At 45.3% G+C, this 14,555-nt stretch overlaps 1 long non-coding RNA gene across 1 annotated transcript; it reads left to right on the top strand.

The window, feature by feature from the left end:
• Positions 1-3,483: 3,483 nt before the first annotated feature.
• LOC121271574 lies at positions 3,484-13,852 on the top strand. Its single transcript, XR_005941740.1, has 3 exons — positions 3,484-3,700; positions 8,892-8,989; positions 11,023-13,852. It is a non-coding gene; the product is annotated as an uncharacterized LOC121271574 (long non-coding RNA).
• Positions 13,853-14,555: the final 703 nt, after the last annotated feature.

Here is a 14,555-nt window from a genome sequence, read left to right as displayed (position 1 = left end):
TGAATATTCAAGAGTATTTGACATTTAGGAAAGATAGGCGAAAAGGAGCTGGGATAGCGCTGTGAATTAAGTATGAGATCAGTACATTAGTGAGAAAGGATCTTAGATCAAAAGTTCAAGAGGTAGAATTAGTTTGGTTGGAGCTAAGAAACAGCAAGGAGCAACAAGCATTTGTTGGAATTGTTTATAGGCCACCGAATAGTAGTGGTGATGTAGAGAATGTTATAAATCAGGAAATTAGAGGTACATATAACAAGGGTAATACAGAAATCAAGGGGGAATTCAATCTATATTTGGACTGGGTAAGCCTAATTAGCACTATAGCTGTGGAGGACTAATTCCTGGCATGTAAACGTGATGGTTTTCTAGAACAGTATGTTGAGGGACCAACTAGAGAACGGGTTATTTTATATCTAGTGTTGTTCAATGAGAGAGAGCTAATTAATGATCTCATCGTAAAGGAGCCTTTAGGGAAGAGTCATCATAATGTAAAATTCTACCATATTAAGTTTGAAAGTAATATAGTTCAATCGAAAACTAGGGTCTTTAATCTAAATAAAGGAAACTACGAAGGTATGAGTAGCAAGTTACTTGTGGTAGATTGAGAAACTACACTAAAACGTATGATGGTGGACAGGCAATGACTAGCATTTAAAGAATTAATAACATGGTTTACAATAAATTTACATTCCTTTGGGGCACAAAAGCCAGCAGGAAAACTGATCCATACAGGGCTAACCAAGAGAAGTTAAAAATTGCATTAGGTCAAAGGAAGAGACTTGTAAAGTTACCAAAAAAAAAGTAGTAAGGCTGAGGATTGGGAGCGTTTTAGAATTCAGCAAAGGAGGACCAAGAGACTGATAAAGAAAGAGAAAATAGAATTTTAAATTAAAATAGCAAGGAGCATAAAAATGGACTGTAAAGGGGTCTATAAGTATATAAAAAGGAAATGATTAGCGAAGACAAATGTGGGTCCACTATAGGCAGAGACTGGGGAATAAGGAAATGACAGAGAAACGAAACAAATATTTTGTGTCTGTCTTCACAGCGAGGAAGATATAAAAAACCTCCCAGAAATATTAAAGAACCAAGTGACCAGTAAGAATGAGGAATTGAAAGAAATTATTAGCAAAAAAAAAATAGTACTGGAGAAATTAATGGGGCCAGAAGTTGATAAATTCCCTGGACATGATGATCTACAGCCCAGTGTGTTGAAAGAGGTGGCTGTAGAGATAGTGAATGCATTGATTCTGGATTGGTTCCTAAAGGTTGCGAATGTAACCCCACTATTTAAGAAAGGAGAAAGAGAGAAAATGGGGAACTGCAGACCTGTTAGCCGTGGGATTGGGAGCATTTTAGAATTCAGTAGAAAGGAAAATGCTAGAATCTATTATGAAGGATGTGATAAGAGGATACAACCATGGTGGGATTGGGCAGAGTCAACATATTTATGAAAGAGAAATCATGTTTGACAAACATGTTTGAGATTTTTGAGGATGTAACTAGCAGAATAGATAAGGGGGAACCAATGGATGCAGTGTATTTGGATTTTCAGAAGGTTTTCGATAAGGTTCCACACAAGTGGAAACTTTAGTAAACAAAATTAGAGCACATGGGATTGGGGATAATATAATGACATGGATTAAGAATTGGCTAATGGATAGACAACAGTAAGATGGAAAACAGAAGGAATAATTAGATCATTCCCAGGTTGGCAGGCTGTGTCTAGTAGGGTATTGCAAGGATCAGTGCTTGTGCCCCAGCTATTCACAATCTATATCAATGATTTGGATATGGAGACCAAATGTAATATTTCCAATGTTGCTGATGACATGTTCCTTCACTGTGGTTGGGTCAAAACCCTGGAACTTCTTTCCTAACAGCACTGGCATAGCCACAACACAAGGGCTGTGGTCGTTCAGGGAAATGGCTCCCCACCACTTTCTCAAGGATAGCTAGGGATGGGCAATAATAGCTGGTATTGCCAGCAACGCTCAAGCCCAGTGAATAAATTAAAAAAAAAACAACTGCTGATAAGGTGGGGAGGAGGTTCATGTGAAACATAAATATCAGCAGTGACCAGGTTGGGCTGAGTGACCTCTTGCTCTGCTGTAGATTTGTGTAATTCTGTGTGTACGCTTGCGCCTTTGAGCTGAGGGCAGGAAGCGATAATCAGTCAGGGTTTTTCTCCCGATTACGCTCCAAAGTTCCTGTGGGTGAAGTTTATCTGTCGGGGCACAGGTTTGGGCAGGATTCATCGCCTCTCCCCATGTCCCCACGATCAGACAGCTTGCCTCCTCTCACCAAAAGGCCGCACACATGAAAAATAGTTTCCTGGCTGTGGTCTCAGAGATTGACTACTCTGCCTGTGACCATATATCAACAGAAGATAGTGCCCTGGATGGAAAGCTGGAGAGAAACATTTAAAATGACTGGCAGTCCATGAATAGAAAGACATATATCACGCCTTTAAGGACAATCCAAAGTGCTTCACAGCCAATTTTAGTCATTGCTGCAATGTAGGAAACACAGCAACCTATGGCGCACAGCAAGATCCCACAGACAGCAATGAGAAAAATGACTGGATTATGTTTTAATGATAAAAACAAAAAAACTGCGGATGCTGGAAATCCAAAACAAAAACAGAATTACCTGGAAAAACTCAGCAGGTCTGGCAGCATCGGCGGAGAAGAAAAGAGTTGACATTTCGAGTCCTCATGACCCTTCGACAGAACTTGAGTTCGAGTCCAGGATAGAGCTGAAATATAAGCTGGTTTAAGGTGTGTGTGTGGGGGGCGGAGAGATAGAGAGACAGAGAGGTGGAGGGGGTTGGTGTGGTTGTAGGGACAAACAAGCAGTGATCACTGCTTGTTTGTCCCTACAACCACACCAACCCCCTCCACCTCTCTGTCTCTCTATCTCTCCGCCCCCCACACACACACCTTAAACCAGCTTATATTTCAGCTCTATCCTGGACTCGAACTCAAGTTCTGTCGAAGGGTCATGAGGACTCGAAACGTCAAATGTTTTAATGATACTGGTTGAGGGATAAGTATCAGCCAGAACACCAAGGAGAACTCCCCTGAGACAGCAGACGGGGGCCTCAGTTTAACATCTCATCTCAAAGCTGGCAATCCTGACAGTGTAGAACTCCCTCAGTACTGCACCGGGATTATCAGCCTGAACATCTGTGCTCAAGTCTCCAGAGGAGAACTTGAAGTAACGGCACTCTGACTCAGAGGCAATGTGCTACCCACTGATCCATGGCTGACACTAACCGAAGCTCCATGTTAGCAATAACCTTCAAAATAATAACTGATTGTAGTTGAGCCCAGTCCTCAGATGGTTAATTAGGGCACGTGCCAAGACCAGTACCCATTGGGCAAAACTGCACAAAGTTAAATAAGCTGTGCTTTCGCCAGGCCTGTCACGTTATCTCTCCTGTCCTACGGGTGACCTCCGCCCTTGCTGCCGTCATCTGACACAAAAATTATCTTCCACTCTTCAGCTTCAGGGGAAGCGGAGGAGGCAGAGGGAGAGAGAGAGAGAGAAACGGAGAGAGGGAGTCAGCTACTCAGAGGATCCTCATCATGTCAGACAGTAAAGATCAGGAGAGCGTCCACGCAGCAGAGAAAGATAAGGCCACAGCTGCACCATCTGAGACACCCTGTGCGGAGCTGAAAACTGCCATGGAGAAATGGTGAGCTTGTCAAGGAGCTTTGCGAAAAATTCCTGCCTGATTGTAATTTTATGGGTGATACGCAGAACTTCACGGTTAAAATGTATGTTTTTCTTTAAGTAACTGAGGGCTTTTACTTTACAGAATCACTTCGCAGTTAACACATCTCCCAATTCCAGCAGTAAAAGTGACCTTGCCTGATAGACCTCACAGCTTGTATGTCATCAACTCCAAATTAACCATTTCCGGGAATGTGTGTGTGGAATTCCGGCTCTGCCATCCCATTGTTCCAATCGAGGCCATTGGTCTGTCATTGTCGCTTCATCCACCGCACCCAATACAAGGGCAAAGTGCTTCCCACATCGCACCACCCCCACCCCCCACCCCCCCACCTCCACCCCCCCACCAACTGATAATTATCCATAAGCTGAAAAATTCGTAGCAACGTAGGAAGCTCTGACTGTTGGCAGTGCAAAATCGCCACCGGTTCAGTTTTATCCGGGATTCTCGACATTCTGCTGCCTTGAGCAACCCCGATTTTTTTTTAATCGCTCTGCCATTTGTGGTCATATCTTCAGTTGCCTGGGCCCTCAGTTCTGGAATCCCATCTCTAAACCTCAACGCCTCCCCCCTCCTCCTTTAAGACGCTCTTTAAAGCTCAGCCCCCACCCCAACCCCCTCCGCAGCTCCTTATGTGGCTTGTCGTCGAACTTCATTTGCTAATGCTCCAGTGAAGCGCCTTTGGGGCATTTTACTGTGTTGAAGGTGCTATATAAATGCAAGTCGCTGTTGTTGCGTTGGATGAGGAACTAGAAAGTTGCAGATTGGTTCGCCTCTGTTCCTTGTCAACTAGACCCACATTTCACTTTTTTATGTTTATTAGATAAAGGTTTAATTCTCCGAAGTAAATTATTTCTTGACTTCAAGCACAAGCCACCTAAACACGACCTTGGTGAAGAAGGACATCCATTTTCGATTAGGGGAGATCATGAGGCCAGCCATTGAATTAGGAGGAAGAATACACTAACAAAAACAATTCTGCTTGGAAAAGGCAAACATGAAGACCCTGTATAGAGGTATTGATGATATTTCAGGGAGAATCAAACTCCATTACAATGGGCAGGAGAAGGGGTTAAACTAGTCACCAGGAAAGAGTAGGACTGATTACAGAGGCTCTAACTTGTTTAATACTTGTTGTGATATTTCAATGGTTAAGAGAAAACATTAGTCACTCAGTTAAACGGGACTGAGGTGCGCCCATGCCTCTATAGGAGTATCAGCCAGACGAGCTGAATGGCCTCCTTTAGGTCTTAGCTTGGGTAGTAAAGAACCAATTTCCTTTTATATATATTTCTGTGAACCCTTTAATGACTCCATAGATTGTACACCATCTGGTTGGGCGGGATTAATATCAGCCTGGGCCATGAGCTAACTGCTTTGTCAGCAAACTCCCTAAAGAATCCATTTGACGGAGATAGGAAGCCATTTGGTACAGATAACGTTCTTTAACAGGTGCTTAATTGTTTGCATTAAGTTAGGACGTACGTGAAGCATTTGATCAATAGTGGATTGGTGTCCTATTGGAAGCAGCAACAGAGAGGGACCTTGCATTTATATAGCCCCTTTCACATCCTCAGAATGTTCCAACATGCTAGATAGCCAATTACTTCTGAAATGTAGCCCATGTTGTTCTGCAGAGAAACATAGCAGCCAATTTGAGCACAGCAAGACCCCACACACAACATGACCAGTTACATATGTGGGGAAGGAAATCTGCCCTCCTTACCTGATCTGGCCTACTTGTGACTCCAGACCCACAGCAATGTGGTCGACTCTTAAATGCTCCCTGAACAAGGGCAATTAGGGATGGGCAATAAATGCTGGCCTAGCCAGCGACACCCACATCCCATGAACGAATATATTTAAATGTCTTTGGCGTTGGTTGAGGAAGGAATGTTGACCAGGACATCTCTCCAGTTCTTCAAATAGCTCCACAGGATCTTTTATGTGTGGAAGGTGGGCAGGCTGGAACATCAGTTTAATAAAGACAATGCTCCCAGTTTTTTTTTATCTATTCGTTCACAGAATGTGAGTGTCACTGGCTAGGCCAGTATTTATTGCCGATCCCTAACTGCCCTTGAGAAGGAGGTGGTGAGCTGCCTTCTTGAGCCGCTGCAGTCCATGTGGTGTAGGTACATCCACAGTGCTGTTAGGAAGGGAGTTCCAGGATTTTGACCCAGCGACAGTGAAGGAACGGCCGATATATTTCCAAGTCAGGATGGTGAGTGACTTGGAGGGGAACTTGCAGGTGGTGGTGTTCCCATGTATCTGTTGCCCTTGTCCTTCTAGGTGGTAGAGGTCATGGGTTTGGAAGGTGCTGTCTAAGGAGCCTTGGTGAGTTGCTGCAGTGCATCTTGTAGATGGTACACACACTGCTGCTACTGTGCGTCGGTGGTGGATGGAGTGAATGTTGAAGGTGGTGGATGGAGTGAATGTTGAAGGTGGTGGATGGAGTGAATGTTGAAGGTGGTGGATGGAGTGAATGTTGAAGGTGGTGGATGGAGTGCTAATCAAGCGGGCTGCTTTGTCCTGAATTTATGAAACTCCTCTTGAGTGTTGTGGGAGCTGCACTCATCCAGGCAAGTACAGAGCATTCCAACACACTCCTGACTTGTGCATTGTAGGTGGTGGACAGGCTTTGGAGAGTCAGGAGATGAGTTACTCTCTGCAGAATTCCCAGCCTCTGAGCTGCTCTTGATAATGTCACTGGAATAGTAATCTAAGCCGTTACATGCGCTCAATTTCTTTTCAAAGCCTCCCTCTCAGGTGGCACCTCCCACAGCTGAATAGTCTACTCACTATCGAGAACTGGGCATTTGAGTGAAGCGACAGATGGCTGTCGGTGTGGAACCTCGCATGTGGGGATTTTGGAGATGTAAAAGCTGAAGGACGATACAGGGAATAAAAATCTTCCAACATTTCAGCAGAGAAGATACTTCGTTCAGGAGTAACTCGCCTGAGCAAAACCGACCTCCCCTTTGCCGATTCTGTTGCGTGCGAGTCCTCTCACTGCCTGATGTTATTTTAACCTCAAGCTCTGTTCTCTAATTTGAGCTGACGGTGACTTTGCTTGTTTATCTGGTGAGGCTGCCCCCAGGGCAGGGATTGAGGGCTGTGTCATGGTGATGAGTAACTTAAACTGTCGGGCTATAGGCTGACTCAGCACCTGTCAACTAATGAAACCAGGGAAGTGTTTCAGGGTTTTTCACGGCTGGGTGCTGCTGCATTTCCATTGTACGTGTGTAATGAAGTCTGACTGATCATTAGTGCTGGATTTCTGGGTACTACTCACCCTTATAAATCTATGAAACACTTTTGAACAAATTCTGTTAGTTACGAGATTGGAAAATGCTTCTTCGCTCTTCCATACAAGTGTTTACAGACTGAGAATAGCACGACCTCTAATTTTAGTATGAAGGTTGCGGCTATCAAGTTGAAGGACATTAACACTGGAGAACTGCATACCTTCTCTTTCAGTTTCCCAATTTAGCAAGGTTTAGATGAGATGCAATGCTCCTCCTACACTGACCTGCCAAAGATGGGACCTGTTGTAGCTGCCTGCACTAACTTTAGTAGAAAATGCCTCATATGCACTCTCACAATATGGAGACACATACTGTACCTGTGCATATTCACTTAAACATCCATTGCATGCAGTAACCAAGGAAGTAAAGCACTCGCAGCCATCAAAAAGCACTGGCACACCTCTGCTTTTAATCATGTTACCACCAAAACAATGACTACACAATGTAGGGGCAGAAGGAAGCCATTCAGCCCCTTGGACCTGCTCAAACATTTAATTAGATCGTGGTTGATCAGTACCTCAACTCCATTACTCCTGTCCCTTGACACCCTTAATAAAACTATCTGTGTCCCCCACTCCCACCGGCCCAGAATCCACAGCTTTTCTGGGGACAGAGTTCTAGCTTTCCACTACCCTTTTTGTTAGAAGTTGCTCCTGAATGGCCTGTCTGTAATTTTAAGACCGTGCCCCCAAGTTCTGGGTGCCCTGCTTGAGGAGATGTTCAACCACATCTGGATTCCCCAATTGGCCACATCTGGCTTGTGGTGGGACAAACACTACACTGTTCCAACAGTGTGCTTCAGCCCTGACCTCAGCACCTGCTACGGGACTCAGAATGTAACATTTACCAACCGTCCTGTGCCCTCCTGATTGCAAATGTCACTTTGGGTCAGTTTTATACCGTCATGTCCAGGTCAAGTCTCGAGCTAAATTTCATGGAACACACTTTCCTTGGTGGGAGACCACCCCCGAAGGGATTACCCACTTTTGCCCGAGTATATAAGTTTTAATAATTTCAGAAACCATGCTCCCTTTACACTGCCTGACCATCACCTCGCTTTTCCATCCCCTCAACTCCCACTTACCTTGCCATCCAACATCTTTTTGCATTGCTTGTTCCCACTGAGACAGGAAGACAGAGAGTGCATTGGGAATATGTCTAGAATTATAGAATGGTTACAGCACAGAAGAAGGCCACTCTCCCTGTCATGTGTGTTATGGCTCTCTGCAAGAGAACGACTCACCTGGTCCCTATCAATATTCTGGGGGTTACCACTGACCAGAAACTGAACTGGACCAGCCATATAAATACTGTGGCTACAAGAGCAGGTCAGAGGCTGGGAATTCTGCAGCGAGTAACTCACCTCCTGACTCCCCAAAGCCTGCCCACCATCTGCAAGGCACAAGTCAGGTGGGTGATGAAATACTCCCCGCTTGCCTGGATGAGAGCAGCTCCTACAACACTCAAGAAGCTCGACACCATCCAGGACAAAGTAGCCCACTTGAATTGGCACCCCATCCATAACTGTTCACCGCTTTCAACATTCACTCCCTCCACCACCTTCAACACTCACTCCCTCCACCGCCTTCAACACTCACTCCCTCCACCACCTTCAACACTCACTCCCTCCACCGCCTTCAACACTCACTCCCTCCACCACTGACACCTTTTCCCCTCTAGCCCTGCAAATTTTTTTTCTCTTCAGATAATTTGCCTTAAATCAATTTTCTTGGAGGTCAGGATAGGGGTTGGGTTTGGCAGGGAGTTTGGCCCTGGGATGTATTTTCTGTACAATCACGAATGGATCTCCGTTTAACGTTGGTGGTTTTTTTTTAAACGGTTTCCAGCATCGCAGAAAAAGGTGAAGAAAGCTGTAAAGAAGCAACTCAGGCCTACAAAAGCTGCATGAAAACGTTAGGATTTAAAGTTTAACAAAAGCTGATTGGTGAGTGTGTCTGTTGTATGATCAGGTGGGTGTCCCTGTTTTTGGTGGCCATTATCCATTGGATCGGCTGAACTGCTTTCACTGGTATCTCCTGCATCGCCCCCTCTGCCAGATAGTAACCTTCATGGCAGTAGAGGTTCTCACATCCCCCACTGAGGTTACATAAGCCCAAGGAACATTTGCAAATGCTACACCTACTCTGCTGTCCAGTTATCCAACTCTAGTTGGACATATTCCTGGAAGTTTTATCACGTGGCCCCTCCCACTTCCAACTGTCCCCACCCAGGGCATCAGCCTATCCAACCCTCAACCCCCACCCTCACACCGACATTCTGGAGGTTAATATTGACCAGGAACTGATCCAGACCATATAAATACTATGGCTACAAGAACAGGACAGAGGCCAGGCATTCTGCAGAGAGTAATTTGCTTCCTGACTCCCCAAACGCCTGTCTACAAGGCGCAAGTCAGGAGTGGGAAGGAATACTCTCCGCTTGCCTAGATCATTGCAGCTGATCGACACTGAGAAAGCTTAACACTATCCAGGACAAATCAGCCCACTTGACTGACACCCCATTCACTCCCTCCACCAACTCCCAGCAACACACAGTGACAGCAGTGTGTGTACCATCTACAAGATGCACTGCAGTAACTCACCAAGGCTCCTTCAACAGCACCTTCCAAACCCGTAACCTCTACCATCTGGAAGCACAAGGGCAGCAGACACATGGGAACACCACCACCTGGAAGTTCCCCTCCAAGCCACACACCATCCTGACTTGGAAATATATCACCGTTCCTTCACTGTCACTGGGTCAAAATCCTCACATAAAAACAGAAAATGCTGGAAAAATTCAGTAGGTCTAACAGCATCTGTGGAGAGAAGAACAAGAGTTAACAGTTCAAGTCTGTACGATTCTTGACCTCCCTTCCTAATAGCGCTGTGGGTATACACACACCACAGGGGCTGCAGCAGTTCAAGAAGGCAGCTCACCACCGATTTATCAAGGGCAATTAAGGATGGGCAATAAATGCTGGCCTAGCCAGTGATGCCATACCCTACAAAAGAATTTTTTAAAAACTCCATCTTTTTAATGCCCCTAGGGTTTGTCTCTTGCATTGTAGTGCCAACCAGATTAATCTGCAATTCCTGGAGATTCCAGGGCAATCCAAGGAGGCTGTCAATCCTAATTCCTGGATCTACCAGGGGTTTGCAGAACACCATCATTCCGATCATTAAGAAGACATGGTGTGACTGACTGGCGGAGCAGACTGTTGGGGCTGTATGACCATTTATTTCTTATGTTACGATCATTAGTCCAATTTTATACTGCCTAATTGTGGCCATTGGTGCTTTGAGTCACCAATTCCTACGCCTCCCACCCTAACCCCCCAGCCCCCACCACCCCCACCCTGACACCCCAGCACCCCCCCCCCCACCAATATTATCATTGGGGCAAACAATCATCTCACAATACCTGGTAACTACAGGAAAAAATTCTGGACAATTATGCTCCATCTCTCTCCCACGCTGGGCCAGAAGGCTTGAGAAAGCTTGGCCTATATAATCAACCCCTTGCCCCATCTCTGGCCTTCAAACTTTCTCACTGTCTTGTTAACATTTTTTTATCTCTCTCTCTTTGGAGGTCACGTGGTGCACTGAGTAGTGTCCCTATCTCTCATCTAGAAGCTTTGGGTTCAAGTCCTACTCCAGGACTTGATAGCCAAGAAAAGCACATTCACAATGCAGCCCAACAGGCTGAGCACCAACCTGAAAATCCTTCCAACGTCGGCCAAGAGTGGGAGAGATTCCTGGTCAGCCATATGATAGGAAGTTGGAGCCTCTACCATCACTATCCATAGCTCCAGGTTACAACATGCATGTAAAAGTGTACGTAGCCACAGCAACTTTGACTCCGAGTGAACTATAACACACCACCATCATAGATAGCTAGTATCAATCCTGCTGATCAACCTTCTTAATCTGAAATGGGATATACAGTGCTCAATTAACACACCGTCTCTTTCTACAGGTACTGGCATCTCTGAGCTGCCCAGTTCATCATTGGCCCTTCTTCCAGAGTTCCTCCATTTTCCCATTACTTCCTGCTCACTAACAAACCTTCTGCCCGGCAAATAATCCACAGCAGAATAGTCGCATCGAGCTGCAACGTTCTGACTTTATTTGGTTGAATAAATGACCTTGAGGTACGCAACTTATGAAGGATTCACCCCATCCCACACCTGTGACTTCCGGTAGCCTTTCATTGGAGTGACGCTAAGTCAGGCACACAATATGATGCACTTCTTATTCAAGGACCACAATCTTGACCCTTGACATTAAGTGCAAGCAGAGGTCAATCTTTTTTTTTTTAACTTTCATGACTGTTAGTGATGGAGAGCCATGTTGCAACCCTTAAATGTTCCAAAGCACTTCACAATTAAATTAGTTCTTTCCACAAACAAATTGTACTAAAGAAGCTCTGAAACAATTAACCAGTTAGTCCAGGTGGTGGGATTTGCTGGAAATATCGATCGAGTAACCTGCTCTGCTTCCGAAGTACCACAGGATCTTCTTTAACGTTCATTATCAGCTTAGCCTCAGTGCCCCACTGGCCCCCCCATTGACATCGTCTTGCTACTTCTCTGGCTTCCTTCCAGCCTCACTCAGTCCAAGGCTCAATGTTATGCACCCCAGCTAAGTTTTCTTCTTTTTCTGTTTTTACCCTCAATTTCTCCTTCAGTTGTTGCCAGAACAAGATCTTTTACATCCAGCTGAAACTCAATTCTGCTCACTGAGTGTAATGTTTGCCTCGTTTGTGTCCTCGAATGCTTCTCATTCGGTGCCAAGACTTGAGCCACAAGCACAGCCTAGGCAGCGAAAATTATCACCACTATTTCAGCATTGATCTGAAATTTCCCTGCACCATCCTTTGCTGCGTGAGGTGAGGCCAATTCCTGTTCAGCGATGAGCCCATGGTTGTTTTTTTTTGGCAAGTTCTAAAATATTAAGTGGGGGTGGGGGGTTGCAGGCAGAATGAATTAGGTTTAGGTACAATGACTTTATCATCTGCAGCAATGTCCTTTTATCTCACAACCCAATAGCTACTTCCCTCCCCTCCTTCCGAGCTCACCACCCTTCATTTCCGACTTTTAGTGGCACAAGTGGCAAGACACTACATCCTGGCACTTTCACCTTTCCTGTGAAGGCCTCTGTCCTCTTCAGCCACGTTTTCCCCATCAACCCCATCCCCTCTCCCTCATCTGCCATTCCGTGTCCGTTCTTTGCTCTGTGAAGAGGTTTGGGCAGTTTTACTACGTTAAAGACACTAGATAAATCCAAGTTCCCAATCCAAGGTTTATGTGCCGTGCTTTGAGAGGTGTAATAAAAATCTCCGTAAAAGCAAGAGCTTCTTAGCCCTAATACCAATGCAAAACTTCAGTCAGGGCCGCTGTTCATTGACATAGGAAATAGGAGGAGTAGGCCATTCAGTCCTTTGAGCCTGCTGTGCCATTCAACTAGATCATGGCTGATCTTCTACCTCAATGCCATTGACCCACACTATCCCTATATTCCTTGATGTCTTTAATATCCATCAACCTCTGTCTTGAACGTACTCAATGATTGAGCCTCCACAGCCCTCTGAGGTAGAGAATTCCAAAGATTCACCACCCTCTGAGTGAAGAAATTCTTCATCGCAGTCCTAAAATGACCTGCTCCTTATTCTGAGACTGGCCCCACAACCAGGGGAAACATCCTATCTGAATCCATCCTGTCGCGACCTGTAAGAATTATGTACACTTCAATGAGATCACTTCTCATTCTTCTAAATTCTAGAGTCTCCTCAATCTCTCCTCCTATGACAATCCCCCCCCCATACCAGGAATCAGTTCAGTGAACCTTCATTGCACTTCTCTCTACGCAAATATATTCTCCCTTAGGTAAGGAGACAAAAACTGTACACAATACTTCAAGTGGAGTCCTGTGATGAATTTTTATTCATTCTTAAAGAAACAAAATACTAGAATATTCACATTTGATCTGCGATTTCCATTCCTCAACATGAGTTAAGAGCTACTATGTAGTGCTTCAGATATGCGTGCACATTAATCTACAGTCCACGCATAACAACCCCAACCATCCCACACCCCACAACTCTGCCTTCCTCGTGAAAGACCCTGTATTTGTGTCGACACTTATGGTATTTAGGTATTTAAACCATTCAAGGCAAAACGTTGCCATGTAATGCAACTGGCTCTTAATGCAAGACCCACCAGGTGATCATGAGAGTCAGATCACTGTTGAGATTTCCGTGCCCCAACTCTCCATCCCGGAAGGCAAAGCCGTGGAGAATGTAGAAAAGGTGAAAAAGTTAAAAACAGAAAGTAAAATCCGAAATTGAAAAGGTTTCTCTGGCAAGTTCTCCCCACCCCCACCCAATCCAACCCAAAACAAGACGACACAGAGATTAGGAAGTGCCTGAAGCAGGAGAACCGTCATCCACACCCACAAGCCCAGGTGACAGCCATTCCACCCCACCCCCCTCTCCTGGGGCATTTGCAGTACATCAACCTAATGGATCTCCTCCTGTTCCTTGCCCTTCTCCCCCCTCCTCCCCCACACTTCACCAGCATAGAACCGTCAACCAACCATCATCACTTGAAGATTCAGCCAATCTGCAACATGGAGATCTACTGAGGGCACTGACCAATCGCCAGTCTTCAATGAACCTCTTATGAAGTCACAGCCAATCGGTATCAGCCCTGGCACAAGGTTTAACGACCTGGTGCCAATCTAGTTTTGTTTTGAACCGACATTGCTTGGAAAAATATTTTTTAATATAATAAAAATATTAAAATGCAGCGACAATTCGATGACTGTTTAATTCTGAAACGAGCACAGTTGCATCAAGAGATCAAACAAGGTGTGTTTTTAGGGGCAAGAGACAGACCAAGGAAGCTTATCCATGTTTCCTCACAGGTCAACCCCACCTACTCACCACATCCCCAATTGAGGTTAAGGGTCACAGGACGATTACAGCACAGGAGGCCATTCAGCCCAGCATGTCTATGCTGGTTCTCTGCAAGAGCAACTCAGCTAGTCTCATTCCCTCATCCTTTGCCCACAGACCTACGTCCTTTTCCCGTCAGGCACTTATCCAATTCCCTTTCAAAAGCCACAGTTGAACCTGCCTCCTCTACACTCTCAAGCAATACAGTCCAGACGACTTGCCACATTCTTCTTTCATTTTCTCATGGAGTGGGGCTGTCACTGGTAAAGTCCTCATTGCCCTTGAGAAGGTGGTGGTCAGCATGAGAAAGCTTTTCCTCATACCGCCTTTGGTTTCTTTAGCCAATCACCTTTAACCTGTGTCCTCTGGCTCTTGGCCCGCCAATGGCAATATTTTCCCTCTGCCCTGGCCCCTCGTGACTTTGAGCGCTTCCAACAAATCTCCTCTCAACCTTCTCTTCGCCTCTTGAAGGAGAATAACCCCACTTTCTCCAATCTATCCATGTAACTGGATAATCCCTCATCTCTGGAGCAACTCTCGTGAATCTTCTCTGC

The sequence above is a fragment of the Carcharodon carcharias genome, chromosome 31 (genome assembly GCF_017639515.1).
Source record: "Carcharodon carcharias isolate sCarCar2 chromosome 31, sCarCar2.pri, whole genome shotgun sequence".
In the NCBI taxonomy this organism is placed as follows: domain Eukaryota; kingdom Metazoa; phylum Chordata; class Chondrichthyes; order Lamniformes; family Lamnidae; genus Carcharodon; species Carcharodon carcharias.
Note: the sequence above shows the minus strand (reverse complement) of the source record. Positions and strands in the feature narration are given on the sequence as shown.